Genomic DNA, 27,822 nt, shown 5'->3' with positions numbered 1-27,822 from the left:
TTGAGTCTTCTCCCTTTTTTTCTTGATGAGTCTGGCTAATGGTTTATCAATTTTGTTTATCTTCTCAAAGTACCAGCTTTTAGTTTTATTCTTTTCTATCGTTTCCTTCATTTCTTTTTCACTTATTTCTGATCTGGCCTTTATGATTTCTTTCCTTCTACTAACTTTGGGTTTTTTTTTTGCTGTTCTTCTTCTTTCTCTAGTTGTTTTAGGTGTAAGGTTATGATGTTTATTTGAGATTTTTTTTGTTTCCTGAGGTAGGATTGTATTGCTATAAACTTCCCTCTTAGAACTGTTTTTGCTACATCCCATAGGTTTTGGGTGGTCGTGTTTTCAGTGTCATTTGTTTCTAAGTATTTTTTTATTTCCTCTTTGATTTCTTCAGTGGTCTCTTAGTTATTTAGTAGCATATTGTTTAGCTTTATGTGTTTGTATTTTTTAGTTTTTTTTGCTGTAATTTATATGTAGTCTCATAGTGTTGTGGTCAGAAAATATACTTGATATGATTTCAATTTTCTTAAATTTACCAAAGCTTGATTTGTGACCCAGATATGATCTATCCTGGAGAATGTTCCATGAGTCCTTGAGAAGAAAGTGTATTCTGTTGGTTTTGGATGGAACATCCTGTAAATATCAATTAAGTCCGTTGTGTCTAATGTGTCATTTAAAGCTGTGTTTCCTTATTTATTTTCATTTTGGATGATCTGACCATTGGTAAAAGTGTGGTGTTAAAGTCCTCTACTATTATTTTGTTACTGTCAGTTTCCCCTTTTATGGCTGTTAGCCTTTGCCTTATGTATTGAGGTGCTCCTATGTTGGGTGCATAAATATTTACAATTGATATATCTTCTTCTTGGATTGATCCCTTGATCACTGTGTAGTGTCCTCTTTTGTCTCCTTATTTTCAGTCTTTATTAAAGTCTATTTTGTCTGATATGAGAATTGCTACTCCAGCTTTCTTTTGATTTCCATTTGCATGGAATATCTTTCTCCATCCCCTCACTTTCAGTCTGTATGTGTCCCTAGGTCTGAAGTGGGTCTCTTGTAGACAGCATATATATGGGTCTTGTTTTTGTACCCATTCAGCCAATCTGTGTCTTTTGGTTGGAGCATTTAATCTATTTACATTTAAGGTAATTATCAATATGTATGTTTGTATTACCACTTTCTTAATTGTTTTGAGTTTGTTTTTGTAGGTGTTTTCCTTCCCTTGTGTTTCCTGCCTAGAGAAGTTCCTTTGGGATTTGTTGTAAAGCTGGTTTGGTGGTGCTGAATTTTCTTAACTTTTGCTTATCTGTAAAGGTTTTAATTTCTCCGTCAAATCTGAATGAGATCCTTGCTGGGTAGAGTAATCTTGGTTGTAGTTTTTCCCCTTTCATCACTTTGAATATGTCCTGCCACTTCTTTCTGGCTTGCAGAGTTTCTGCTAAAAGATCAACTGTTAATCATATGGGGATTCCCTTGTATGTTATTTGTTGCTTTTCCCTTGCTGCTTTTAATATTTTTTCTGTGTATTTAATTTTTGATACTTTGAATAATTAGTGTCTTGGCATGTTTCTCCTTGGATTTATCCTGTATGAGGCTCTCTGTGCTTCCTGGACTTCATTAACTATTTCCTTTCCCATATTAGGGAAGTTTTCAACTATAATCTCTTCAAATATTTTCTCAGTCCCTTTCTTTTTCTCTTCTTCTTCTGGGACCCCTATAATTCAAATGTTGGTGAGTTTAATGTTGTTCCAGAGGTCTCTGAGACTGTCCTTAATTCTTTTCATTCTTTTTTTCTGCTCTGTGGTAGTTATTTCCACTATTTTATCTTCCAGGTCACTTATCTGTTCTTCTGGCTCAGTTATTCTGCTATTGATACCTTCTAGAAAATTTTTAATTTCATATATTGTGTTGTTCATCGTTGTTTGTTTGCTCTTTAGTTCTTTTAGGTCCATGTTAAATGTTTCTTGTATTTTCTCCATTCTGTTTCCAAGATTTTGGATGATGTTTACTATCATTACTCTGAATTCTTTTTCAGGTAGACTGCCTAAATCCTCTTCATGTGTTTGATCTAGTGGGTTTTAAACTTGCTCCTTCATCTGCTGCATATTTCTCTGTCTTCTCATGTCATTTAACTTACTGTGTTTGGGGTCTACTTTCACAGGCTGCAGGTTCGTAGTTCCCTTTGTTTTTGGTGTCTCCCCCCAGTGGGTGAGGTTGGTGCAGTGGCTTGTGTTGGCTTCCTGGTAGAGGGACTGGTGCCTGTGCTCTGGTGTGTGGGGCTGCATCTTGTCTTTCTGGGGGGCATGGCCACGTCCAATGGTGTGTTTTGGGGTGTCTGTGAAATTAGTGTGATTTTAGGTAGCCTCTCTGCTAATGGGTGGGGTTGTGTTCCTGTCTTGCTAGTTGTTTGGCATGTGGCGTCCAGCACTGGAGCTTGCTGGCTGTCAGGTGGAGCTGGGTCTTAGTGGTGAGACAGAGATCTCTGGCCGATTGATATCATGTGGGGCCAGGAGGTCTCTGGCGGTCCAATATCCTGAACTCGTTCTCCCACCTTGGAGGGTCAGGCCTGACAGAAGGCTAGAGCACCAAGCCCCTGCCAGCCACACGGCTCAGAAGAAAAGGGAGAAAAAAGAAAGAAAAAAAATTATTTAAATAATAATAATAAAAAGAAGAGAGCAGCCAAACCAATAAACAAATCCACCAATTGTAACAAGTGCTAAAAACTAAACTAAGATAAACAGAAAAATCAGAAACAAATCAGTCACAGACAGGAAACCCCAAGTCTACATTTGCTCCCAAAGTCCACCACCTCAATTTTGGGATGATTCATTTTCTGTTCAGGTATTCCACAGATGCAGGGTTCATCAAGTTGATTGTGGGGATTTAATCCACTGCTCCTGTTGCTGCATGGAGAAATTTCCATTTCTCTTCTTTGTTCACACAGGTCCTTTTGTTCAGCTTTGGTTTTGGCCCCACCTCTGCATGTAGGTCACCCTCACGCATCTGTTCCTCGCCCAGACAGGAGGGAGTTAAAGCAGTGGCTGGTTAGGGCACTCTTGCTCACTCAGGCCAGGGGAGGGAGGGGTACGGTAGTCATAATTGGAATGCGGGTTGAGCCTGCAGTGGCAGAGGCCAGCGTGACATTGCAACAGCCTGAGGTAGGCCTTGTGTCCTCCCGGGGAAATCGTCCCTGGATCACAGGACCCTGGCAGTGGTGGGCTGCACAGGCTCCCGGGAGGGGAGGTGTGGATGGTGACCTGTGCTCGCACACAGGCTTCTTGGTGGCAGCAGGAGCAGCATTAGCATTTCATGCCCCTCTCTAGGCTCCAAGCTGACAGCCGTGGCTCACGCCCGTCTCTGGAGCTTGCTTAGGTGGTGTTCTGCTTTCTGTGGGCACACAGAGAGGGAATCCCCTCTCCTTGTGCACCCCAAAACAATGGCCTCTTGCCTTTTAGGCAGTTCCAGACTTTTCCCTGGACTACCTCCCAGCTAGCTGTGGCACACTAGCCCCCTCAGGCTGTGTTCACGAAGCCAACCCCAGTCCTCTCCCTGGGATCTGAACTCTGAAGCCCAAGCCTCAGCTCCCAGCCCCCACCCACCCTGGCAGGTGAGCAGATAAACCTCTCAAGCTGGTGGGTGCTGGTCGGCACCGATCCTCTGCGTGGGAATCTCTGCGTCTTGCTCTCCGCACCCCTGTTGCTGTGCTCTCCTCCGCGGCTCCGAGGCTTTCCCCCTCCGCCACCCACAGTCTCCACCCGCAGTCTCCGCCCGCGAAGGGACTTCCTAGTGTGTGGAAACCTTTCCTCTTTCACAGCTCCCTCCCAGAGGTGCAGGTCCCGTCCCTATTCTTTTGTCTCTGTTTTTCTTTTTCTTTTTCCCTACCCAGGTATGTGGGGAGTTTCTTGCCTTTTGGGAAGTCTGAGGTCTTCTGCCAGCATTCAGTAGGTGTTCTGTAGGAGTTGTTCCACATGTAGATGTATTTTTGATGTATTTGTGGGGAGGAAGGTGATCTCCATGTCTTACTCCTCTGCCATCTTGAAGGTCCCCCCCACCCCATGGCTAACTCATGCTTTTAAACTCATCCACAATGAAAATTCTTACAAATCTTCTCAAATAGAACTTCTTAACTTACCTTGCTTGTAAATTTCATCTCTATAAGACAGAGGAAGCGGTAAGATCTGGCCCTCATTGTAACCAACATGGCAGAACTGGTTGACTAAGTTAAAAATAACACTGACCCTGAGTGAAAGGAGCAAAGTTGTCTTTGATGTTTTTTGTTACAACTGTTGTAGACTGCATTCTCTGGCAAACAGACCCTGAGTTGGAGATGGTGTGCAGGTGGGGTATGGGGCAGTGCTTTCAGAGACCACCCGCACAAAGGAATGAAAGAAGCACTGCTGAGCAGAGGTATAAATTGAGTCATAATACGGTTGCAACAGAGGTCGCAGCAGGTCTTACAGGAAACTCTCAAACTTGGATGGTTCTTCAAAAATGTCTCTAACTGAAGGGGCCAGACCTGGACTCCCACATTAACAAGGCATTAGATGCAGAGAGCTGCCTGGGAAACCATGGGGGAGGCAGCTTCTTTCAGATCTGTAGAATTCCTTCGGAGAGTTTCAGCTGAGCAACATCAGCACATAATACTCCCAACAGCCGGGATAATGAATGACTCAGAGCTAAGGGAGATCTGGACAGCACCACACATTCAATAAGAGAATGCTTATTGTAGTCATACATCTACCCTCAACTTTAGGAATGTACATTTCAGAAAAGTTAAAGGATCAGGGGAAAACTGAAACAACAGGAGATTTGTAGCTAGCAGAAGCATTTGTTCATTCAACAAATACTTAAAATGGGCTTACTCTTTGTTGATCTCTATGCGAGATACTGCAGAAACAATGAAGAATAATAGATAGTCCCAGCTAGTGGTGTACTGAAGCTGGCTGCTGCCTGCTGGCAAGAGCCAATTATCAGTATTTCTACCAAACTCCCAGCGATGTCCACTTGATAGCTTGAAATGGACCATGGTGGGAGTATTTATACCATGGAAACTAGATAATGGTAAAAAACAGGGATTTTTTACCCCAGAGAACCAATTGTTAAACATGTGCCAGCTGCACCCCACTTTTGAGCTGACAATCCAACAGACCTGGAAAGGTGTAAAATTGTCTACTCTGCTTCTGGTCCTTTGAAGTAGCTGCACATCCCCATGTATGTATGAAAAGGTGAGTTCTTGACACTCCTACACTGTTCATGACAAGAGCCTTAGACTCATGCTGTCCAGTGGAAATATAATGTAAGCCATATATGTAATTTAAATTTTTTTACTTTTTAAAAAGTGAAAAGCAGTGAAATTGTCACTTATTTTATATAACTCAATATATCCAGAATATTAACATTTCAACATGTAGTCAATATAGAAATATTTTACTGTTTTTGTATTACATTTTGTACTACATTTTCATATGTATTTTACACATAGAGCACATCTCAATTCAGATGTAAATTTATATCAAAATACTTGAGCTGATTTAAAATTTTTTTTTTAATTTTAAGGTCCTTAAAAATTCAAAGTTGAGAAAGTAGTATCACATACCCAAGTTGTTCCAAACATACTTACAATTTTTCAAATAACTAAATTGAATATGAAAAGTTCTTTTCTTTTAAAATTTGCATCCACATTGACAAAACTTGTTCATCTTTTCCAAAAAGAACTGATTTGACTTTGAAGCAAAAGCACATCAAGCAATCATCACAATTTGCCGTTCAGTGTCAGAGGCTGTAGGGCCAATGCCAAGCAAGGAATAGCATTGTCTTCAGTCGCAGACTCTAAGGTATGGATAGGTCCTTCATATTTGATTGGATATACAGTGGTTTCAGCAGAATCTACAGTTTTTAGGATTATATAAGAGAACTGGCAAATTGGTATTTCTTGGATTGGATAATGTGGGAAAAACAACATTGCTATATATGCTAAAAGATGACAGACTTGGACACATGTCCCAATGTTACCTCCCCTTTCAAAAGAACTAACCATTACTGGCATGGCCTTTGCAACTTTTGATCTGGGTAAACATGTTCAAGATCAAAGAGTGTGGAAAAACTACCTTCCTGCTATCAATGGCATTACAGTTCTGGTGGATTGTGCAGATCATAAAAGGCTGTTAGAATCAAAAGGAGAACTTGATTCACTAATGACAGTTGAAACCATTTCTAATGTGTCTATACTGATTCTTGGGAATAAGATCAACAGACCTGAAGCCATCAGTGAAGAGAGGTTACGAGAGATGTTTGGTTTACACGGTCAGACAACAGGAAGAGGCTGAATGCCGACCTTTAAGTTCTCATGTGCAGTGTGCTCAAAAGACTAGGTTACCAAGAACGCGTCCTCTGCAGGTACAGGTTAACACCAAACCTGAATCGGTTCCAGGTCTCACCATTCAGGCCCACTCAGAGATCTGATCATGCAACATTCATAACTTGAATTCAGTAGAATGATGTTGGTTATAAAACAGATTATTTAGATTATTAAAATTATATCAACAATTCGAGTGAGAATTGAAAACTGGTTATCACAATGTTAACTTTATCATTCCATAAAAATAATTAGTTTTTACAGTTTGCAATCTGATATTACCCCAGCAATATTTACAGTATAAAGAGCAACTTTCCAGCCGTACATTTGAAGCACTTTTAAACAATATGAAACTACAAATATAAGCCATATTGAAAAGCTCATGATCTTAAATTTTTGTCTACTTTTTGAAACTAGTTTTTAAATTTTAGATTATATGTCCACCTAGTTTAAGTGTACAGTTAATAATTAGCTGATTGATGATGTCTTACAGTTTTCAATAATTTTTCTGACACAAACATCACACAATAAAACAAACTCTAAGGTTTGAAATCCTTAAAAGCGTATCAATTTCAAAACTATGTCAAAGGTTAGTAAGTTCACTAACAAGACAATTCAGTGTTAATTTCAAATTCAAAGGGGGTACTGCATAAATTGAAAACAACTCTGTTGGTCAAAGTGTAAAAACTTCCACTTATAAAATGAACAAGTTCTGAGGATCTGATGTACATTGTGGTGACTATCATTAACAATACTGTATTGTATACTTGCAAGTTGCTAAGAGACTAGATCTTAAATGTTCTCAACACCACCTCCTCAAAAAGAAAAAAAAAGATAATTATGTCAAGTGATAGATGTGTTAACTAAACTTATTGTTGTAATCATTGCATAATCCTCACAATGTACACCTTAAACTTACACAATGTTATATGTCAATTATATCTCAATAAAGTTGGAGGGGGAGGAAGCAAAGAAACTCCAAATTTATCATTAGCAAACAAAATGTTCTTCAAATTTTTTTGGATTTTTTTTCAGACAATTTACATAACACTCTTGGTTATAATTAAAATATTCTGCCTATTAATTCATATTAGAAAAATGTATAAAATCATTATCGACTAGTATTATGAAAAATTTCAATATCAACATTAATTCTTACATCTATAGATCTAGATTACAAATAAGCTGTTCTATTCCTTGGAGCCTAAAGTTTTGCCTGTTCACATGCAGCGTGATATGACTGAGAAAACGTAAATCATAACTGCCAAGTTTTGTCTGTCATTATTGAAAATGTGGCAAATATTCTTTTGTTTCAAGAAAATCTTGAATTGGGGTTAATAGCATAGTAAATCTTGGTAAAAGTCTTTTACAACTCAACGAATGAGCATTGGTAAATAACACAAGATCATTAAATTCAGGGTCTTCTACTTCTTTCAACAGTGCCATAAACTGGTGCTGATTCATAGTATTGGCATGTATGTATGGAACAATTTTAATAACTGTATACATGACACTTTCCATGAGTCTGATTCAGAAAACTGAGCACAAATATTTTCAATATGTATCATTTTGTGGAAGAAAGCAATAAGGGAAACATCAATTTCTTATTTTTAAATTCCTATAAATCCAGATTTTTGATGTAACAGCTGAAGCACCTCCATCATGATATAAAAAACTTTTTTTCGTATTTAGCTGAAATTCTTCTTTGACAGTCATAAAAATTTCAAATATATCTATGCCACGAATTTTGCTTTTTAGTCTATGAGTTGACAACACTTCTTCATAAGTTTGGAAGTCCTCTGAGACTAAACATAACCAAAGTATTAATTAGGCATGACTCATCCTAAGCACTTGAAATGTGTTAAAGAAAAGTACTTGCAGTCTTTCCAGTTCTGAATCAATCGATCTTTGATATTCTTAAGAAGGGCTTGTATTCCATGGGCAATTGTTTGGTGACTTCATTGAAGATATTTTATTTTTTATAAAATATGATTTTTACTCTTTTCCTAATAATTTTATAATATTTCCAGAAATGAAATAATAATTTCTTTTACCATGTTTCCATCTAAAAATGATTTTCTCTTTTGTGCAAGAATCTAAGTCATTTAATATCTAGCTAAAGTTACAAGCTCAAACCCTATTAGACATAATTTTTTAAATTGCTGTTGGATATTCATTTCTGACTTCTGGCAACTAATTTAGTCTATTCTTTTCAAATCTTTTTGACTGTTGAGAGGAAACTTATCAAATAAACCATATATTTTCTGATAATGTCTCTAATATTGTCTGCTTTATTATCTTAAAGAACACTTATACATCAAGCAAACTGCTTTTTTGTTTTGCTTGGCCACAAAAAACTGCAATTGCCATGACTTGTGAAATTTGAGACACATCTTCCCCTAGTCTTTTTTTTTCCTTTATTGCTCTAGTTGTAGGACTGGCCTCTGCATCTCCATTTGCTTCTAATCACTAGTATGCCCTAGTTTTAAACTTAAAACTTTGTCCATACTTAATTTTTAAATTAGAACAATAATATAACTGCTTTAATTGAAATAATAAGTATTTCCATTTGATTACCAATTACAATTTACATAGGTATCACTGTAACTGGTGCTTTCTGTATAAACATCCAAATAATTGTGTTACAATGTTACATCGATGCGTAGGGAAAAGCATTTAAATCATTTTGTTGACACCAACTAGATTGGTAATGTGTTTATGTGTAATACTAGAAAAGACACAGGCCCACCACGCACACTGCACCATTACAGTAACATTTACATGATTCGATGGTTAAGGTGCAATGTAATCTTCTCAGAACAATGGAGTTGTATTTAATGAAAAAATTTTTACATTGGTTCAATTTTTAAATTTCAAAGTAAATTAGTTTAAACTAAACTGAAATCAACAATTCAGTTCCTCAGTGGTGCTAGCCACACTTCAAATGCTCAGGAGCCCACGTGATTAGTGGTCACTGAATTTGACAGAATAGCTTTACACCATTCTTTCCTGGTCCTGGCTTGCTTTCTGTGGGGGGAGCGTGCTGTGCGGCTTGCAGGATCTTAGTTCCCTGACCAGGGATTGAATTGGGTCCCAGGGCAGTGAAAGTGCCGAATCCTAACCACTGGACTGCCAGGGAAGTCCAGTCCTGGCTTGTTTTTGAACCCCAACTTTGACCTTCTATTTGCTATGCATTAGCTCTGTCTTTCCTGATGGACACTAATTAGCTTGCCCTCATCTCACTGTCCTTCACTGCTCTCATCTAAATCAGACAATTAAGCCTTCGCTTCAGCTTTTTGGTCCCATCCTCTGGCAGCATCTACTTGGTTAGTGTTTTTCCCAGTCAAGCCTGAATCCCACGGAGGAGGGTGGGAATAGGATGGGCTGAACATTAGTAAGAAGAAAACAGAGGCCAAGATAATGAGGAGGCTATAAAAAGCAAGTAGCAACTCTAAATTCTTATTTCTTATCTTAGATATATGACCTTAAAAAACTTGCAGAACATATTACTTAACTATTGACATAATTATTTTTGAAAATCACACAGAATAGTGGAAGAACTGAAAATGAGCTAACATTTCTAATTTTCATAAAAGGAAGAAACTTCTGCAGACAGTTCAGGGTAAATAAATGTAATAACCATCTTAAGCAAAATTCTATTATGAATTAGTCAAAGAGTGGTGTGTAAGCTTGTAGAAAATGAAGACGTGATCACCATGAGATAGTCTGCAATCACAAGGAAAGATCTGGGCCCGACCCGCCCACTTCCTGTTTTGATAAGCTTTGGAGACTGGTGGTAATACTGCAGATGTGTAATTTCATCAAAGCCCTTGGCAACGTCTCTCACGATATCTTTGTGGCAAATGAACAGAAACTGGCTGGATGATGGCATATGTGGTGTTGATTTGTACCTGATGTTTAATCCAAATTTTGTCAAACATACTTTTTTTCTCCCTGCACATGTTCGTGATGTCTCGGGGTCTGATCTCAAATTCTTCTTTTGTAATATTTTAGTGAATATAATGGAAAATAGATTGGATGAAGATACTGCTCGTCACTTTTAAAAGCGGCAGAAATCTAGGACTGACACCAGCAAATAATAGTCTTAGAACTTCAGATCTTGACAGGTAAGATTTGTAATGTTAATTGACCTACCATGGCATAAAATAGCTCAAGAATAGAATTGCAGAGATGTGATTTGTAGTGTAACCTGTGTTAACCTGACCAAACCAGCATAGGATGGGATGTAAGGAGTGTGTATAGCTTCTGAAAAGTGGGACATGATAACAGCAGCCTCTGGTTATTGTAGTTGCTGGAACTCTAGACCCATGCAAATCCCTTCCCCTGGGCAGCTTCTGGGTGGCTTCCCTTTCTCCCAGTGGCCACTAAAAGTCTCCTCAGTAGCTGGCACTGATCTGGCATTGCTGCCTTGTGGCCTCTGCCCCTGCTGATGGGTGCAGGTTGCTGCTGTTGCCACCACTCCTGCCTGGGCACTGTCCCGACAGTTCCTCTGCCTCCCCAGTAAACAGAACAATGCCTGGCACGTAGTACACACTTAATAAGCGTTAGTTAGATGAATGAATGAATGAAATTTTCAGTTTTATACAAAGAACTTTCTAATCACAGATGTTTTTCAAAATGGAAAGGACTTCCCCCAAAAGACTTGAGGTATCTACTTGTCAGAGATATTGAGCAATACATTCAACTTCTAATCAGAAGCAGGGAGGAAACCAGAAGAGAGTCTATATTTGCATGAAATGTGACTATTACAGGATTACAGATATAACTGTAGTTGGGTTTCTCATAAGCACAACTGATTTCTCTCTCCATTCCCCAATTCTCTTCCCATATGTGACTTTCTCTCCCTCTCATGCTCTCACTTGCAGGTGCTCTCTCTCTCTCTCACACACACACACACACATCTTCATGTAATCTGGATGCTGCTACCTGGAGCCCTCACTCCCTTGTCCCTTGAGATCTAGGTTGCCTTGAGGCCAAGTTTCATGGCGAGGGTTATCCAAGATTTCTATTAATTTCTGGAAATTTGTGCAGTCTCATGACCCCCTATGACCCCAAAATCCTGCATCTACACACGCTATCTCTGTCCAACCAGCATCTACATAGACATGAACTCTATCCTTTTCATCATTTTCCACCAACCAAAATACACAGACTTTAAAGAATCACCAGGGTCCATCCTATCACCGATTGCCCATAACGACTTTAACATGCATTTTTAACATCTTTATTGGAGGATAATTGCTTTACAATGGTGTGTTAGTTTATGCTGTATAACAAAGTGAATCAGCTATACATATACATATAACCCCATATCTCCTCCCTCTTGTGTCTCCCTCCCACCCTCCCTATCCCACTGCTCTAGGTGGTCACAAAGCACGGAGCTGATCTCCCTGTGCTATGCAGCTGCTTCCCACTAGCTATTTTACATTTGGTAGTGTATAACCATGCCACTCTCTCACTTCATCCCAGCTTACCCTTCCCCCTCCCTGTGTCCTCAAGTCCATTTTCTACATCTTCCTATCCTGCCCCTAGGTTCTTCAGAACCTTTTTTTTTTTTTTTAGATTCCATATATATGTGTTAGCATACGGTATTTGTTTTTCTCTTTCTGACTTACTTCACTCTGTATGACAGAATATAGGTCCATCAACCTCACTACAAATAACTCAATTTTGCTTTTTTATGGCTGAGTAATATTCCACTGTATATCTGTGCCACATCTTCTTTATCCATTCATCTGTCGATGGACACTTAGGTTGCTTTCATGTACTGGCTATTGTAAACAGAGTTGCAATGAACATTGTGGTACATGACTCTTCTTAAATTTTGGTTTTCTCAGGGTATATGCCCAGTAGTGGGATTGCTGGGTAATATGGTAGTTCTATTTTTAGTTTTTAAGGAACCTCTATACTGTTCTCCATAGTGGCTGTATCAATTTACCTTCCCACCAACAGTGCAAGAGGGTTCCCTTTTCTCCACACCCTCTCCAGCATTTGTTGTTTGTAGATGTTTTGATGATGATCATTCTGACTGGTGTGAGCTGATAGCTTATTGTGGTTTTGATTTGCATTTCTCTAATGATTAGTGATAACATGCATTTTTAACTTAATAAATTGCATGGTAGCTTTCCAAGACAATAAGCATCTATACCATTTTTATGATTACACAGGTCTACTAGGTGAAGATACCATAAAATAGCCATTATACAGTATTTTAAACAATGTTGAGATGAACATCTTTTTTTTCTAACAATTGTCCAACTCATAATTTTTAATTTTAATTCTTAATTTTTTTAAATTTATTTTTTCTTTAATTTATTTTTATTGGGGTATAGTTGTTTTACAATGTTGTGTTAGTTTCTACTGTACAGCGAAGTGAAGTAGAGTTCTCTGTGCTATACAGCAGGTTCTTATCAGTTATCTATTTTACACATATTAGTGTATATATGTCAATCCCAATATCCCAGTTCATCCCACCCCCATCCTGCTGTTCCCCCTTGGTGTCCATACGTTTGTTGTCTGCATCTGTGTCTCTATTTCTGCCTTGCAAACCAGTTCATCTGTACCATTTTTCTAGATTCCACATATATGCATTAATATACGATATTTGTTTTTCTCTTTCTGACATACTTCACTCTGTATGACAGTCTCCAGGTCCATCCACATTTCTACAAATGACCCAACCAATTTCATTCCCTTTTATGGCTGAGTAATATTCCATTGTATATATGTACCATATCTTCTTTATTCAGTTGTCTGTTGATGGACATTTAGGTTGATTCCATGACCTGGCAATTGAAAATAGTGCTGCAATGAACACTGGGGTGCATGAGTCTTTTTGAATTATGGTTTTCTCTGGGTATATGTCCAGTAGTGGGATTGTTGGGTCACATGGTAATTCTATCTTTAGTTTTTTAAGGAACCTCCATGCTGTTCTCCATAGTGGCTGTATCAATTTACATTCCCACCAACAGTGCAAGAGTGTACCCTTTTCTCCTCACCCTCTCCAGCATTTATTGTTTGTAGATTTTTTGATGATGTCCATTGTAACCAGTGTGAGGTGATTCCTTATTGTAGTTTTGATTTTCGTTTCTGTAATAATTAGTGATGTTGAGCAGCTTTTCCTGTGCCTCTTGGCCATCTGTATGTCTTCTTTAGAGAAATGTCTATTTACGTCTTTCGCCCATTTTTAGATTGGGTTGTTTGGTTTATTTCATGTTGAGCTGCATGAGCTGTTTATATATTTTGGAGATTAATTCTTTGTCCGTTGATTTGTTTGCAAATATTTTCTCACATTCTGAGGGTTGTCTTTTCGTCTTGTTTATAGTTTCCTTTGCTGTGCAAAAGCTTTTAAATTTCATTAGGTCCCCTTTGTTTATTTTTTATTTTTTATTTTTTTATTTTTTGCATACGCGGGCCTCTCACTGTTGTGGCCTCTCCCATTGCAGAGCACAGGCTCCGGACGCGCAGGCTCAGCGGCCATGGCTCACGGACCCAGCCGCTCCGCGGCATGTGGGATCTTCCCAGACTGGGGCACGAACCTGTGTCCCCTGCATCGGCAGGCGGACTCTCAACCACTGCGCCACCAGGGAAGCCCCCCTTTGTTTATTTTTGTTTATATTTCCATTACTCTAGGAGGCGGGTCAAAAAAGATCTTACTGTGATTTATGTCAAAGAGTGTTCTGCCTATGTTTTCCTCTAAGAGTTTTATAGTGTCCACTCTTGCATTTATTTCTTTAATCCATTCTGAGCTTATTTTTGTGTATGGTGTTAAGTATTGTTCTAACTTCATTCTTTTACATGTAGCTGTCCAGTTTTCCCAGCACCACTTATTGAAGAGGCTGTCTTTTCTCCATGGTATATCCTTGCCTCCTTTGTCAGAGCTTAGTTGACCATAGGTGCATGGGTTTATCTCTGGGCTTTCTATCCTGTTCCATTGATCTATATTTCTGTTTTTGTGCCAGTACCATATTGTCTTGATTACTGTAGCTTTGTAGTATAGTCTGAAGTCAGGGAGTCTGATTTCTCCAGCTCTGTTTTTTCTTTTTCTCTCTCAAGGTTGCTTTGGCTATTCGGGATCTTTTGTGTCTCCATACAAATTTTAAGATTTTTTGTTCGAGTTCTGTAAAAAATACCATTGGTTATGTGATAGGGATTGCACTGAATCTGTAGATTGCTTTGGGTAGTATAGTCACTTTCACAATATTGATTCTTCCAATCCAAGAACATGGTATATCTCTTCATCTGTTTGTGTCATCTTTGATTTCTTTCATCAGTGTCTTATACTTTTCTGAGTAGAGGTCTTTTACCTCCTTAGGTAGGTTTATTCCTAGGTATTTTATTCTTTTCATTGCAGTGGTGAATGGGATCAAGTCCTTAATTTCTCTTTGTTATCTTTCCTTGTTAGTGTATAGGAATGCAAGAGATTTCTATGCATTAATTTTGTATCCTGCAACGTTACCAAATTCATTGCTTATCACTAGTAGTTTTCTGGTGGCATTGTTAGGATTTCTATGTGTCATGTCATCTGCAAACAGTGACAGTTTTACTTCTTTTCCAATTTGGATTCCTTTTATTTCTTTCTCTTCTCTGATTGCCGTGACTAGGACTTCCAAAACTATGTTGAATAATAGTGGTGAGAGTGAACATCCTTGTCTTCTTCCTGATTTTAGAGGATATCCTTTCAGTTTTTCACCATTGAGAATGATTTTTGCTGTGGATTTGTCATATATGGCCTTTATTATGTTGAGGTAAGTTCCCTCATGCCCACTTTCTGGAGAGTTTTTATCATAAATGGGTGTTGAATTTTGTTAAAATATCTTTCTGCATCTATGGAGATGATCAAATGGGTTATTTTAAATAAATTTATTTATTTATGTATTTGTGGCTGTGTTGGGTCTTTGTTGCTGCATGTGGGCTTTCTCTAGTTGTGGTGAGCAGGGGCTACTCTTTGTTGTAGTGCGCGGGCCTCTCATTGCGGTGGCTTCTCTTGTTGTGGAGCATGGGCTCTAGGCATGCGGGCTTCAGTAGTCGTGGCACGTGGGCTCGGTAGTTGTGGCTCACAGGCTCTAGAGTGCAAGCCCAGTAGTTGTGGTGCATGGGCTTCGCTGCTCCGTGGCATGTGGGATCTTCCAGGACCAGGGCTTGAAACCATGCCCCCTGCCTTGGCAAGTGGATTCTTAACCACTGCACTACCAGGGAAGTCCCAATCATATGATTTTTATTCTTCAATTTGTTAATATGGTGTATCACATTGATTGATTTGAGTATATTGAAGAATCCTTGCATCCCTGGAATAAATCCCACTTGATCATGGTGTATGATCCTTTTAATGTGTTGTTGGATTCTGTTTGCTAGTATTTTGTTGAGGATTTTTGCATCTATTTTCATCAGTGATATTGGTCTGTAATTTTCTTTTTTTGTAGGATCTTTGTCTGGTTTTGGTATCAGGGTGATTGTGGCCTCACAGAAAGAATTTGGGAGTGTTCCTTCTTCTGCAATTTTTTGGAAGAGTTTGAGAAGGATGGGTGTTAGCTCTTCTTTAAATGTTTGATAGAGTTCACCTGTGAAGCCATCTGGTCCTGGACTTTGTTTGTTGGAAGATTTTTAATCACAGTTTCAATTTCTTTAGTTGTGATTGGTCTGTTCATATTTTCTAGTTCTTCCTGGTTCAGTCTTAGAAGGTTATACCTTTCCAACAATTTGTCCATTTCTTTCAAGTTGTCCATTTTATTGGCATAGAGTTGCTTGTAATAGTCTCTTATGATGCTCTGTATTTCTGCGGTGTCCATTGTAACTTCTCCTTTTTCATTTCTAATTGTTTTGAGTCCTCTTCCTCTTTTTCTTGTTGAGTTTGGCTAAAGATTTATCAGTTTTGTTTATCTTCTCAAAGAACCAGCTTTTAGTTTTATTGATCTTTGCTATTGTTTTCTTTGTTTCTATTTCATTTATTTCTGCTCTTTTATGATTTCTTTCCTTCTACTAACTTTGGGTTTTGTTTGTTCCTCTTTCTCTAGTTCCTTTAGGTGTAGGGTTAGATTGTTTATTTGAGATTTTTCTTGTTTCTTGAAGTAGGTTTGTATAGTTATAAACTTCCCTCCTAGAACTGCTTTTGCTGCATCCCATAGGTTTTGGATCGTCGTGTTTTCATTGTCATTTGTCTCCAGGTATTTTTTGATTTCCTCTTTGATTTCTTCAGTGATCTCTTGGTTATTTAGTAACGTATTATTTAGCTTACATGTGTTTGTTTGTGTTTTTTACAGTTTTTTTCCTGTAATTTATTTCTAATCTCATAGCATTGTGGCCAGAAAAGATGCTTGATATGATTTCCATTTTCTTAAGTTTTCCAAGGCTTGATTTGTGACCCAAGATGTGGTCTATCTGGGAGAATGTTCTGTGTGCACTTGAAAAGAAAGTGTAATCTGCTGTTTTCAGATGGAAAGTCCTATAAATATCAATTAAATCTATATGGTCTATTGTGTCATTTAAAGCTTCTGTTTCCTTATTAATTTTATGTGTGGTTGATCTGTCCATTGGTGTAAGTGAGGTGTTAAAGTCCCCCACTATTATTGTGTTACTGTCAGTTTCCTCTTTTATAGCTGGTAGCAGTTGCCTTATGTATTGAAGTGCTCCTATGTTGTATGCATATATATTTATAACTGTTATATCTTCTTGGATTGATCCCTTGATTGTTATGTAGTGTCCTGCCTTGTCTCTTGTAACATTCTTTATTTTAAAGTTTATTTTGTCTGATATGAGTATTGCTACTCCTGCTTTCTTTTGATTTCCATTTGTACAGAATATCTTTTTCATCCCCTCACTTTCAATCTGTATGTGTCTTGAGGTCTGAAGTGGGTCTCTTGTAGACAACATATATACAGGTCTTGTTTTCGTATCCATTCAGTGAGCCTGTGTCTTTTGGTTGGAGCATTTAATCCATTTACATTTAAGGTAATTATCGGTATGTATGTTCCTGTTACTATTTTCTTAATTTTGGGGGGTTTGTTTTTGTAGGTCCTTTGCTTCTCTTGTGTTTCCCACTTAGAGAAGTTCCTTTAGCATTTGTTGTAGAGCTGGTTTGGTGGTGCTGAATTCTTTTAGCTTTTGCCTGTGTGTAAAAGTTTTGATTTCTCCATCAAATCTGAATGAGATACTTGTTGGGTAGAGTATTCTTGGTTGTACATTCTTTCCTTTCATCACTTTAAACATATTGTGCCACTCCCTTCTGGCTCGCAGAGTTTCTGCTGAGAAATCAGCTGTTAACCTTATGGGAGTTCACTTGCATGTTATTTGTCATTTTTCCCTTGTTGCTTTTAATAATTTTTCTTTGTCTTTAATTTTTGTCAGTTTGATTACTATGTGTCTTGGCCTGTTTCTCTTTGGATTTATCCTGCCTGGGACTCTCTGTGCTTCCTGGATTTGGGTGGCCATTTCCTTTCCCACGTTAGGGAAGTTTTCAATTATAATCTCTTCAAATATTTCCTCAGGTCCTTTCTTTCTCTCTTCTCCTTCTGGTACCCCTATAACTCGAATGTTGGTGCATTTAATATTGTCCCAGAGGTCTCTCAAGCTGTCTTCATTTCTTTTCATTCTTTTTTTCTTTATTCTGTTCCGCAGCAGTGACTTCCACTGTTCTCTCTTCTAGGTCACTTACCGTTCCTCTGCCTCAGTTATTCTGCTATTGATTCCTTCCAGTGTATTTTTCATTTCAGTTATTGTATTGTTCATCTCTGTTTGTTTGTTCTTCAGTTCTTCTAGGTCTTTGTTAAACTTTTCTTGCATCTTCTTGATCCCTGCCTCCATTCTTTTCCCAAGGTACTGGATCATCTTCACTATCATTATTCTGAATTCTTTTTCTGGAAGGTTGCCTATCTCCACTTCACTTAGTTGTTTTTCTGGGGTTTTATCTTGTTCCTTCATCTGGAAAATAGTCCTCTGCCTTTTCATTTTGTCTATCTTTCTGTGATTGTGGTTTTCATTCTGCAGGTTGCAGGATTGTAGTTCTTCTTGCTTCTGCTGTGAGATGAACATCTTATTCATTAATTTTCTGTTGACTTGGTCTGATATTTTACCTTGATACAAAATTCAAGAAGCATTGTCACTGAGTCATCTCAACATACCAAGAATACATTTCAGTTTACTTTATTTGAAAGACTAAGAGATGATTTTATTTATTTATTGTATGTATTCCTTCTTTATATTATTTTTTAGACTGAACACTAATAACAACATTTATGATTAAGTGTTTTCTCATTTGAGCAAAAAAAAAAACAACAAGAAAACAAAAAACCTTTATATGTTGTCTTTTCAAATCAAACTATTGTTAGTTAATTCTTCAAAAATAAACACAATAATACATTTCTCTGTGGGCTCACCAGGCTTCTACACACGTTTGTCACACTTGGAACATTAAACAGTGAACTTTTTTTAATGGTAATGTTAGCACCTTCTAGTGGTAAAAAAGCAAAACCTGGCCAAGATGGTTTGAGGTTTTTTTTTTAATGTAAAAAAAAAGCCACACACACAAACATAATCTATAGCTTCGTGGTATTTTTACTTTTCTTTCCTTTTCTTCATATAACTGCGAAGACTGTGAATCTCCAAAAAAAGAAACTAAAATAGTGTGAAGTCAATTCAGGGCATAATTTCATCATAAGTGTGAAGTCATGTATTGTAGGTTAGGTATAAAAGGTCAAAATGTTTCAGGAAATTTTAGGTGTTTTTGTTTTTTAAATGATAACTTTTCACAATGTCTCAGATTTCTGAACAGCTACTTCAACTGTATTTGTCTTTGTGGTTAATTACTTTTATATAGCCTCTAGCTCAGCATTATACTGACTTATGTTTGTTTGAAAAGAAATGCTGATGGGATAGTATTGTGCTAAACCACATCCATCTGGCAACAAGAATAGAAGATGTGGCGCTGCACATTTAGTAACAAAAGAAAGAAAATCTGCCCTTATTAACACTGAAAAGCACTGAAGAAGAATTCTCCTGCTTCTCCCAACAGCATTTCCTGCACTGGACAGCACTGCAGGTCTGTCCTTGCATTATGGTGAGACAGTTTAAATGCCATTTATGAAGATTTTCTTTTTGACGTGGTTCAGAACTCTGGACATAATTAATCCAACGTTTCCCTCATATGGTAAATTTTCCTAAGTTTTTCTCAGTTGCTTAAGATATTAAAAATGTCATAAGAGGGTTTTATTGTTCTGAGAACTGGATCTGAGACTATAGTAGGACAATGACCATGAGTGATTTGAGTATGAGATAAATTGTAACTGCCTCTAGCTGTGTCCTTTCTGTTTCCAGCACATTCCTCCCCACCAGAAGCTCAAGCAACCTCTCTCATTCTTCTTGACACCACAGGGAGGCAGTGAGAGTTACCGTGGGACACATAAGAAGTTCATGTATGGTTGGCTCAAAACCTGCCCTTCACAGCAGAGAACATGGCAGCTACATGTACGGGAGGAGACTGTACAATCTTCCCCTGCCTTTCTAGAAGGAGCTTTTGATAGAGAGGACAGTCGTTACTGTGCAGAGGTTGCTCACTTTTATAACTGGTATTGTGTACCTTTCTCTGTGTCCTGGAACTCATATATTCATCTATTCATTCAACAGTGTTTACAAAGGGCTCTATTTTGAGGACTGGTGATGCTACCATGAAAAGACAAAGTCCTGCCCTCAGTGAGCTTACACTGTAGTTGGGGAGACAGACAATGCACAAATAAACAGGTAGTGGATGTGCTCAGAAAGAAAAGAGGACAGAAGGGGAGGTAGACTGCAGTGATTATTCTAGAGAAATAGTCAGGGAAGCCCCTCTGAGGATGTCTGACATTTGAGCTGAGACCTGAAATAACAGAGTGAGACATGTTGGGAGGGAACGGGGCTGCGCCAAGGGACAGCAGTCAGAGAGACCTGGGGCAGTGCACTCCTAACTCTGCCTCAGCATCTGATTCCCAGAGGACCCACTGTTGCTCCTCTCTATTTGCTTTGTCCTCTGCCTGGAACGTTCTCTTCCTTCTGCACCTCCAAATTCCCATTCATCCTTCCAGTCTCCAGTGTCACGTTCTTAAAAAAGTTTTCAGGAAACTCTTACAGTTACTGCTCCTCACTCTGTGTCCCCACAACATTTTGTTTATACCTCTATTACAGAGAAGGGGAAAGGAAGTAGTATTTATTGAGCACCTACTGTGGGCCAGTAACTGTACTAAATCATATATATATCATATATCATGTATCTATAGTAGTTCAGTGTATTATCTTTATTTTGGGCTCTGGACTTCATGTACCTGAACTAAATCAGTTGCTGAAGGCTACACTGCCACTCTGAGGCTTAGGGCTTGGCTGTCCCCATTTTGTTAGCTTGAAAACTAAGGGAGTTGAAATAGAACAGATAATATCTAAGATGACTTACAATGAGAAATTCTTGTGTGATTCTCCAACCCCTAACATTTTAGAAGGCTGGTGGGGGATGACGTTTCAGCCATGAGGGGGCTGGATCACAGAGGTTTGGACATGTGTGACTGAGGTGATCCTGGGCATAGCCGCCAGGAATCGACTGCTTTAATGCTGTGAAGATTTGCAGCACAGGCCCGAGAAAACATTGCCACCTAGTGGCAACTCATTTGAACTTACCAACCATCCATCCAAAATTTTTCACGTATCTACTACGTGTCAGGTACTGTGCAACGCAGCGGTCCCCAACCTTTTTGGCACCATGGACCAGTTTTGTGGAAGACAATTTTTCCATGGACAGGGGTGGGGGGGGGTTGGGATATGATGGGTTGGGCAGTAACGCAAGCGATGGGGAGCGGCAGATGAAGCTTCGCTCACTCGCCCGCTGCTCACCTCCTGCTGTGCGACCCGGTTCCTAACAGGCCACGGACTGGTACCGGTCCACGGCTGCGGGGTTGCGGACCCCTGGTGTAATGGTAAATGGTGAACAGAAGAGACTCTGAAGTCTCAGCCCTAGTGAGACTTACATTCTAACAGGGGACAGACTAGTCCCAAGGCTCACAGTGGTAGTGTAGCCCTCAGCAATTGATTTAGTTCAGATGTCACAAACTTGGAAGCCCAAAATAAAGATAATACGCTACTTGCTCACTTTTTTGTTTTAAGTGAAACTTTTCTGTTAATAGAGAAAAGATGGACACATTACAAGTCAGGTAAAATGATTTCTGAATGAGCCAGCTTGAAAGTTCCTTTTGCATGATATTTTAAAAACTATTTTATACCACCTCAAGTACTTTCTTTTTGCTCAATTCTTAAAATTTCTAAGACCATATACTAATTTTTAAATGTGCTTAAATGGTTTTCTTATATTATGGAACATTGTGGGAAAGTATAATAAACTACAAATTAAATATTTTATTATTAATGAACATGAGACTTTAAGTCTTTTGTTCTTATAATAAAGAATCCGACTCCATTTTTGATGTTTGCTGACAGCTTTCAAGCCTCACCACTTCCTCCTCCTTTTCCCCCACATCTGGGCAAGTTATAAGAAGTCCCAGGTGCTTCCTCCTTTGGCACTGAAGGGAAGTTCAAAGCATGCAAGCCCTGGCCCACATGAGGACCCCACCTCTTTGTCACGGTGAAAACAGAGTCAGTCTCCTATCCCTGCTCTCTCAAGATAGCCATTCTTGGACCTGCTCAGAAACCACACTGTTCTGCCCAGAAAGCCTCATTATGTGCTTAATAAACCTTTACAAGCAATCTCGAGAAAGAAGAACAAAGCTGGAGGCATCACACTCCTTGATTTTAAACTATATTACAAAGCTATAGTTATTGAAACAGTATGATACCGGTATAAAAACAGACACATGGATCAATGGAACAGAATAGAGAGCCCAGAAATAAACACACACTTATCTGGGCAATTAATCTATGACAAAGGAGCCAAGAATATACAATGGGGTTGGCATTCTTTTCAACAAACGGTTTTGGGAAAACTGGACCACCACATGCAAAATAATAAAGCTGGACCATATCTTATACCACACAAAAAAAATTAACTCAAAATGAATGAAAGACTCAAACATAAGACCTAAAATCATAAAACTCCTAGAAGAAAAGGTAAGCAGTAAGCTCCTTGAGAGCCGTCTTGGCTATGATATTTTGAATCTGACACCAAAAGCTAAAACAACAAAAGCAAAAATAAACAAGTGAGACTATGTCGAACTAAAAACCTTCTGCACAGCAAAAGAAACCATCAACAAAATGAAAAGGCAACCTACTGAATGGGGAGAATATTTGTAAATCATATATCTGATAAGGGGTCAGTATGCAAATATATAAAGAACTCATACAACTCAATAGTAAAATAACAAACAAACAAACAAACAATCTGATTTAAAAATGGGCAGAAGATCTGAATACACATTTTTTCCAAAGAAAACATACAGGTGGCCATTGGGCACATGAAAAAGTGGTCAACATCACTAATGATCAGGGAAATGCAAATCAAAACCACAATGAGATATCACCTTGCTCCTGTCAGAATGGCTATAATCAAAAAGACAAGAAATAAGTGTTGGCAAGGATGTGGAGAAAAGGGAGCCCTACTACACTGTTGGTGGAAATGTAATTTGGTGCAGCCACCATGGGAAACAGTCTGGAGTTTCCTTTAAAAAATTAAAAATAAAACTACCATATGGGGCTTCCCTGGTGGCGCAGTGGTTGAGAGTCCGCCTGCCGATGCAGGCGACACGAGTTCGTGCCCCGGTCTGGGAAGATCCCACATGCCGCGGAGCGGCTGGGCCCGTGAGCCATGGCTGCTGAGCCTGCGCGTCCGGAGCCTGTGCTCTGCAACGGGAGAGGCCACAACAGTGAGAGGCCCGTGTACCGCAAAAACAAACAAACAAACAAAAAACTACCATATGATCCAGCAGCACCACTTCTGGTTATTTATCTGAAGAAAAAGAGTACACTAACTCAATAAGGATATATATGCACCCCTCATGTTTGTTGCAACATTACTTTCAATAGCCAAGATATGGATGGAAACAGCCTAAGTATCCATCAACAGATGAATAGATAAAGAAGACGTCGTGTATAATGGAGTATTATTCAGCCATATAAAAGAAGGAAATCTTGCCATTTGTGACAACCTGGATGGACTGTGGGAGCATCATGCAGTGAAATAAGTCAGACAAAGACAAATATCATATGATCTCATTTATATGTATAATCTTTAAAATAAACTGAACACTTAGATACAAAGAACAGATTGGTGATTGCTAGAGGAAGAGGGTGGGCCATGGGGGAAGTAGGTAAAGGAGGTCAAAGTGTACAAACTTCCAGTTATAAAATAAAATATGTCATGGAGATGTAATGTACAGCATGGTGACTATAGTTAATAATATTGTACTGCATGTCTGAAAGTTGTTAAGAGAGTAGATCTTGAAAGTTCTCATCATAAGAAAAAAAATATTTGTAACTATGTATGGTGACGGAGGTTAACTAGACTAGTTGTGGTGATTATTTCACAATGTATACAAATATGGAGTCATTATGTTGTACACCTGAGGTATAATGTCAATTATACCTCAATGAAAATAATAATAACAAATAAAAAGCTACCTAGTGATAAAAAACAAATAAAAAAACCTTTTCATACCCTCTCGGTGGAGGTATGAAATAAACAGTCTCCACACCCAAATTAAATTTGGGGGGAGGGAAGGGTCCATCCCACCTCTATGTAGTGGTCACAACAATCCTATTTTTTGAAATATGAAAGCATGTTATATATGATTGTAATTAACTACTAATCTGAGCATAATCTATAGAGTATATTTTATAATCTAAATAAAAGCATCCATTAAAAGTATTAAGGTAACTAGGTTTCGGGTTTTTTTAAATTTATTTGTTTTGGTTGCGTTGGGCCTTCGTTGTGGTGCGCAGGCTTCTCATTGTGGTGGCTGCTCTAGTTGCGGTGCACGGGCTCAGTAGTTGTGGCTTGCGGGCTCTAGAGCGCAGGCTCAGCAGTTGTGGTGCACGGGCTTAGTTGTTCCACAGTATGTGGGATATTCCCGGGCCAGGGCTCAAACCCGTGACCCATGCACTGGCAGGAGGATTCTTAACCACTCCGTCACAAGGGAAGTCTGAGGTACGAGGTTTAAAAAGGTTTTAACGTGCTTCTGACAGAATGACTTGGACCTTTATCCTCACTACCTAAAGAACATTTTAAAAATACAAATATTTGATTGGAAAGGAAATAAAGTTAGAGAGACCACACGTAACCCCGACTACCACATGTAAACCTGTAAAGTGTTCCTAACAGCAGGTGCCTTGTCAAGGACACCGCAAGGCCAAAGAGAACCCCCATTTCTTCATCTCTCCCCACGCCAGAATTTTCTTAGATCCTTTACATCTTTCCTTCCCCTCACTGTCAGAGATACCGGAAGGAAATATGCTGCCAAAGCAAAAATTACCTTTATTTCTATTTTACTAAAAATACCACCAACAAATATCATTATGTTAAATGATTTGAATAAGTCAAAATGCAGTGGCAAATATTTAAAAATACATACATATGTTAAGGAAGCAAATACCTTGTGTGACCTTTTCTTCTTTAATATCTTGGTTCCAAATAGAGGAGATGTTAAACCATCACTTTGGTATAGATTTTTACTATAAAACGTGGCCATTTTAGCTCCCCTTCTATTTTGTCTTTATGTTCTGGGCCACAGATTTTCAAGCTGAATAATAGAAAGTTAGAGGAACATGCAGATATGAGTAGAAATCCCAGCATCTGCACCAGTTCCTTTTGCATCTGCCTGGCTCATCTAGCGGCACCTCCCAGAGTTCAGAAAAATGGACGGCTTGGCACTTAAAGGTCCAGTGACACTCTTAAGGGTTTTAATGTGCTGATGTTTATCCATAAAATGAAGATTGCTTTAAAATCAAGTTCATATTCTTTACCAATAATTTCAAGATCAGGGGGACTTCCCTCTCAGTCCAGTGGTTAAGACTTCACCTTCCAATGCAGGGGGTGCAGGTTTGATCCCTGGTCAGGGAGCTAAGATCCCACATGTCTCATGGCCAAAAAAACCCCCAAAACGTAAAACAGAAGCAATATTGTAACAAATCCAATAAAGACTTTTAAAAAAATGGTTCACATCAAAAAAAATCTTAAAAAAAAATGATTTCAAGATCAGAAAAATTAAATAGATATGGTTATTTAAACAGAAAACTTATGAAAGTAGATACAATATGTAATTTGTATACTGTCCTTTGTATATTGAGTCTAGTATCCTGAGACGTCAGTATTTTATCAGTTAAGGTCCTTTGGGTTGCAAAAAATGACCTGCACCAGCCTCAAACAACCCCAAAGCACAGATGAACTGGGAAGATCTGGGGTTGTCCCTGGAGCAAGCAGGAAGCAGGACCAGAAAGCTGCAGCAACAGGGCTCAGCTCCACTCACTCCACATTTACATCTGTAGTTTGAAGTTCCAGATATTTTAAAAAAAGGATCTTGTAGGCCAGGATCAGGGCTCATCCTTAGACCAGTCAGCTCTGGCCTTGAGGCAGTCCTGTAGTACTGGGCCAGTTGCTGGCAGTTCCTAGAAAGGGAGGAATGATTCTGAGCAGGGCATCTACCCAAGAGGCACCTGCCTGCCGTGGGCACTTCCGCTAATTTCCTTAAATTCCTTCACATGATACGGATGAATGGTATTTCTCATGTCCAACAGCTTAATTTTCCCCAGGTTTAATCCTCAGGATTACAGAACTAAACATTACATTATAGAACTAAAGGCCTATGATATGTACATGAAACTACCTATAAATAAGCATAAGAAATGCAGGAAAAAGATTCCTTTTCATGCTGTAACTTCCAAAAAGTGTTTTGCGATGTATATGTAGTTTCATACTCACATCTCAGTAGAAAAGATTTCTTTTCCTGATATGTCAGCACTTTATATTCATAATTTTTAATTATCACAACAACTCTATATATTGTATTGAATAGTGTTCCCCCCCAAAAGTCATGTCCTCCTGGAACTTCAGAGTATGACTTTATTATTTGGAAGTAGGATCTTTGCAGATGTAAGGATCAAGATGAAATTATACTGGAGTAGTGTGGGCCCTAAATCCAATGAGAGTGTCCTTACAAGTCACAGAGAAAAACACACTGAAGATACAGAAGAAGGAAAGATGAGGCAGAGATTGGAGGAATGGGTCTGCAAGACAAGGAAGGCCAGAGATTGCCTGTGAGGGGGTCCAGGACACACTACTCCAAAATATGGCACGTGGGCATAAACTGAAGGAGTCTGAGCAAACAGCAGAAACAGGAAGGTCACGCTGACGTCCCCTGACCACCCTCCCCTTCTCTTCTGAAGCAAATCATAAAACCCTTATGTAAGAGATGCCTTTCCTATACTCAAAGGGAAGGAACATCCTTATCTCCAAAGACAAGGGACACCAAGAATACAAATAAGCAGGCTTTGGCAAGCTTCCCCCAGTTAATTGTACATACCTCATACTCTTTGCCCTATTATATCTTTCCACTTTTCATCAAAGCTCGCATAAAAGTACACAAGCTTAACATTTTCTTCAGGCCTTCACTTCCCTATGAATGCTCCTGTGTCACATAAAACTTGTATTAAATACATGTGTATGCTTTCCTCCTGTGTATCTTTATCAGTTTAATTTTCAGACCCATCCAGAAACACTACGAGAGTTGAAGAAAGCTTTCCCTCCCCTCACCAGAACCCCAGAAGCTGGGAGAGAGCCGTGGGGTGGATTCTCTCTCAGAGCCTCCAGCAAGGAATCAACCCTGCTTGATACTCCTCCTGACGCCTTGATTTCAGACTTCTTTTCTCCTCAACTGCGAGAAAATGAATTATGTTGTTTTAAGCCACTCAGTTTGTGGTATTTTGTTCAGACAGCCCTAGGAAACAAACACCCTCTACAAGATAGATATCACTAAGTAATTTGCCCAAAGTTACACACCTACTATGTCAGTGACTAATAGTTACCTATACCAGTGTGCATTCTCTCCTTTTTCTTTGCCAACAGAGGAAAACTTTCTTGAGGTCGACAACATGCCCATTTCCGAGCCCAGGGACGGTCTGTGAGAGAAAAGCGGAAGTCACAGGAATGATTCTTTAGAGGAAACGGAATTCTTCCTCTTGCCAGCAATGCGGGTGTCCTGACTGGAGCTCCTGGAGGGGAAGGGGTTGGGGGCATGCTGGGGAGGGAAACCATACTCTAAGGAGGGCAAAGCAAATAGGTGGAGGGAACTTGGGTCCCTGATGGCTGAGGAGCTGCCATATCAGCCCTGACTTCTTTTATCACAGGAATATACTGAAAATAAAACGACGCCTTTTAATCTCACTGCTATCTGGGTGAAAACTAGTCCAAATTGCCACCACTACCTAATGCCAAAATTAAGATTTGAAGCTGAACATACTATTAGCCCACTTGCTTTCCTGCAGGAGGTCTGGGAACAAGCCCT

At 39.0% G+C, this 27,822-nt stretch overlaps 1 pseudogene across 1 annotated transcript; it reads left to right on the top strand.

Annotated features, from left to right (window-relative positions):
• The first annotated feature begins 1,109 nt into the window (after positions 1-1,109).
• LOC149748768 (small COPII coat GTPase SAR1B pseudogene) lies at positions 1,110-27,374 on the top strand (annotated as a pseudogene). The gene is made up of 2 exons (XR_016393898.1): positions 1,110-10,470; positions 19,371-27,374. The product of XR_016393898.1 is annotated as a small COPII coat GTPase SAR1B pseudogene (transcript).
• The last annotated feature ends 448 nt before the right edge of the window (positions 27,375-27,822 follow it).

The sequence above is a fragment of the Delphinapterus leucas genome, chromosome 7 (genome assembly GCF_059928025.1).
Source record: "Delphinapterus leucas isolate spDelLeu-1000000601 "Yukka" chromosome 7, BTC_Dleu_Yukka2, whole genome shotgun sequence".
Lineage (NCBI taxonomy): Eukaryota > Metazoa > Chordata > Mammalia > Artiodactyla > Monodontidae > Delphinapterus > Delphinapterus leucas.
Note: the sequence above shows the minus strand (reverse complement) of the source record. Positions and strands in the feature narration are given on the sequence as shown.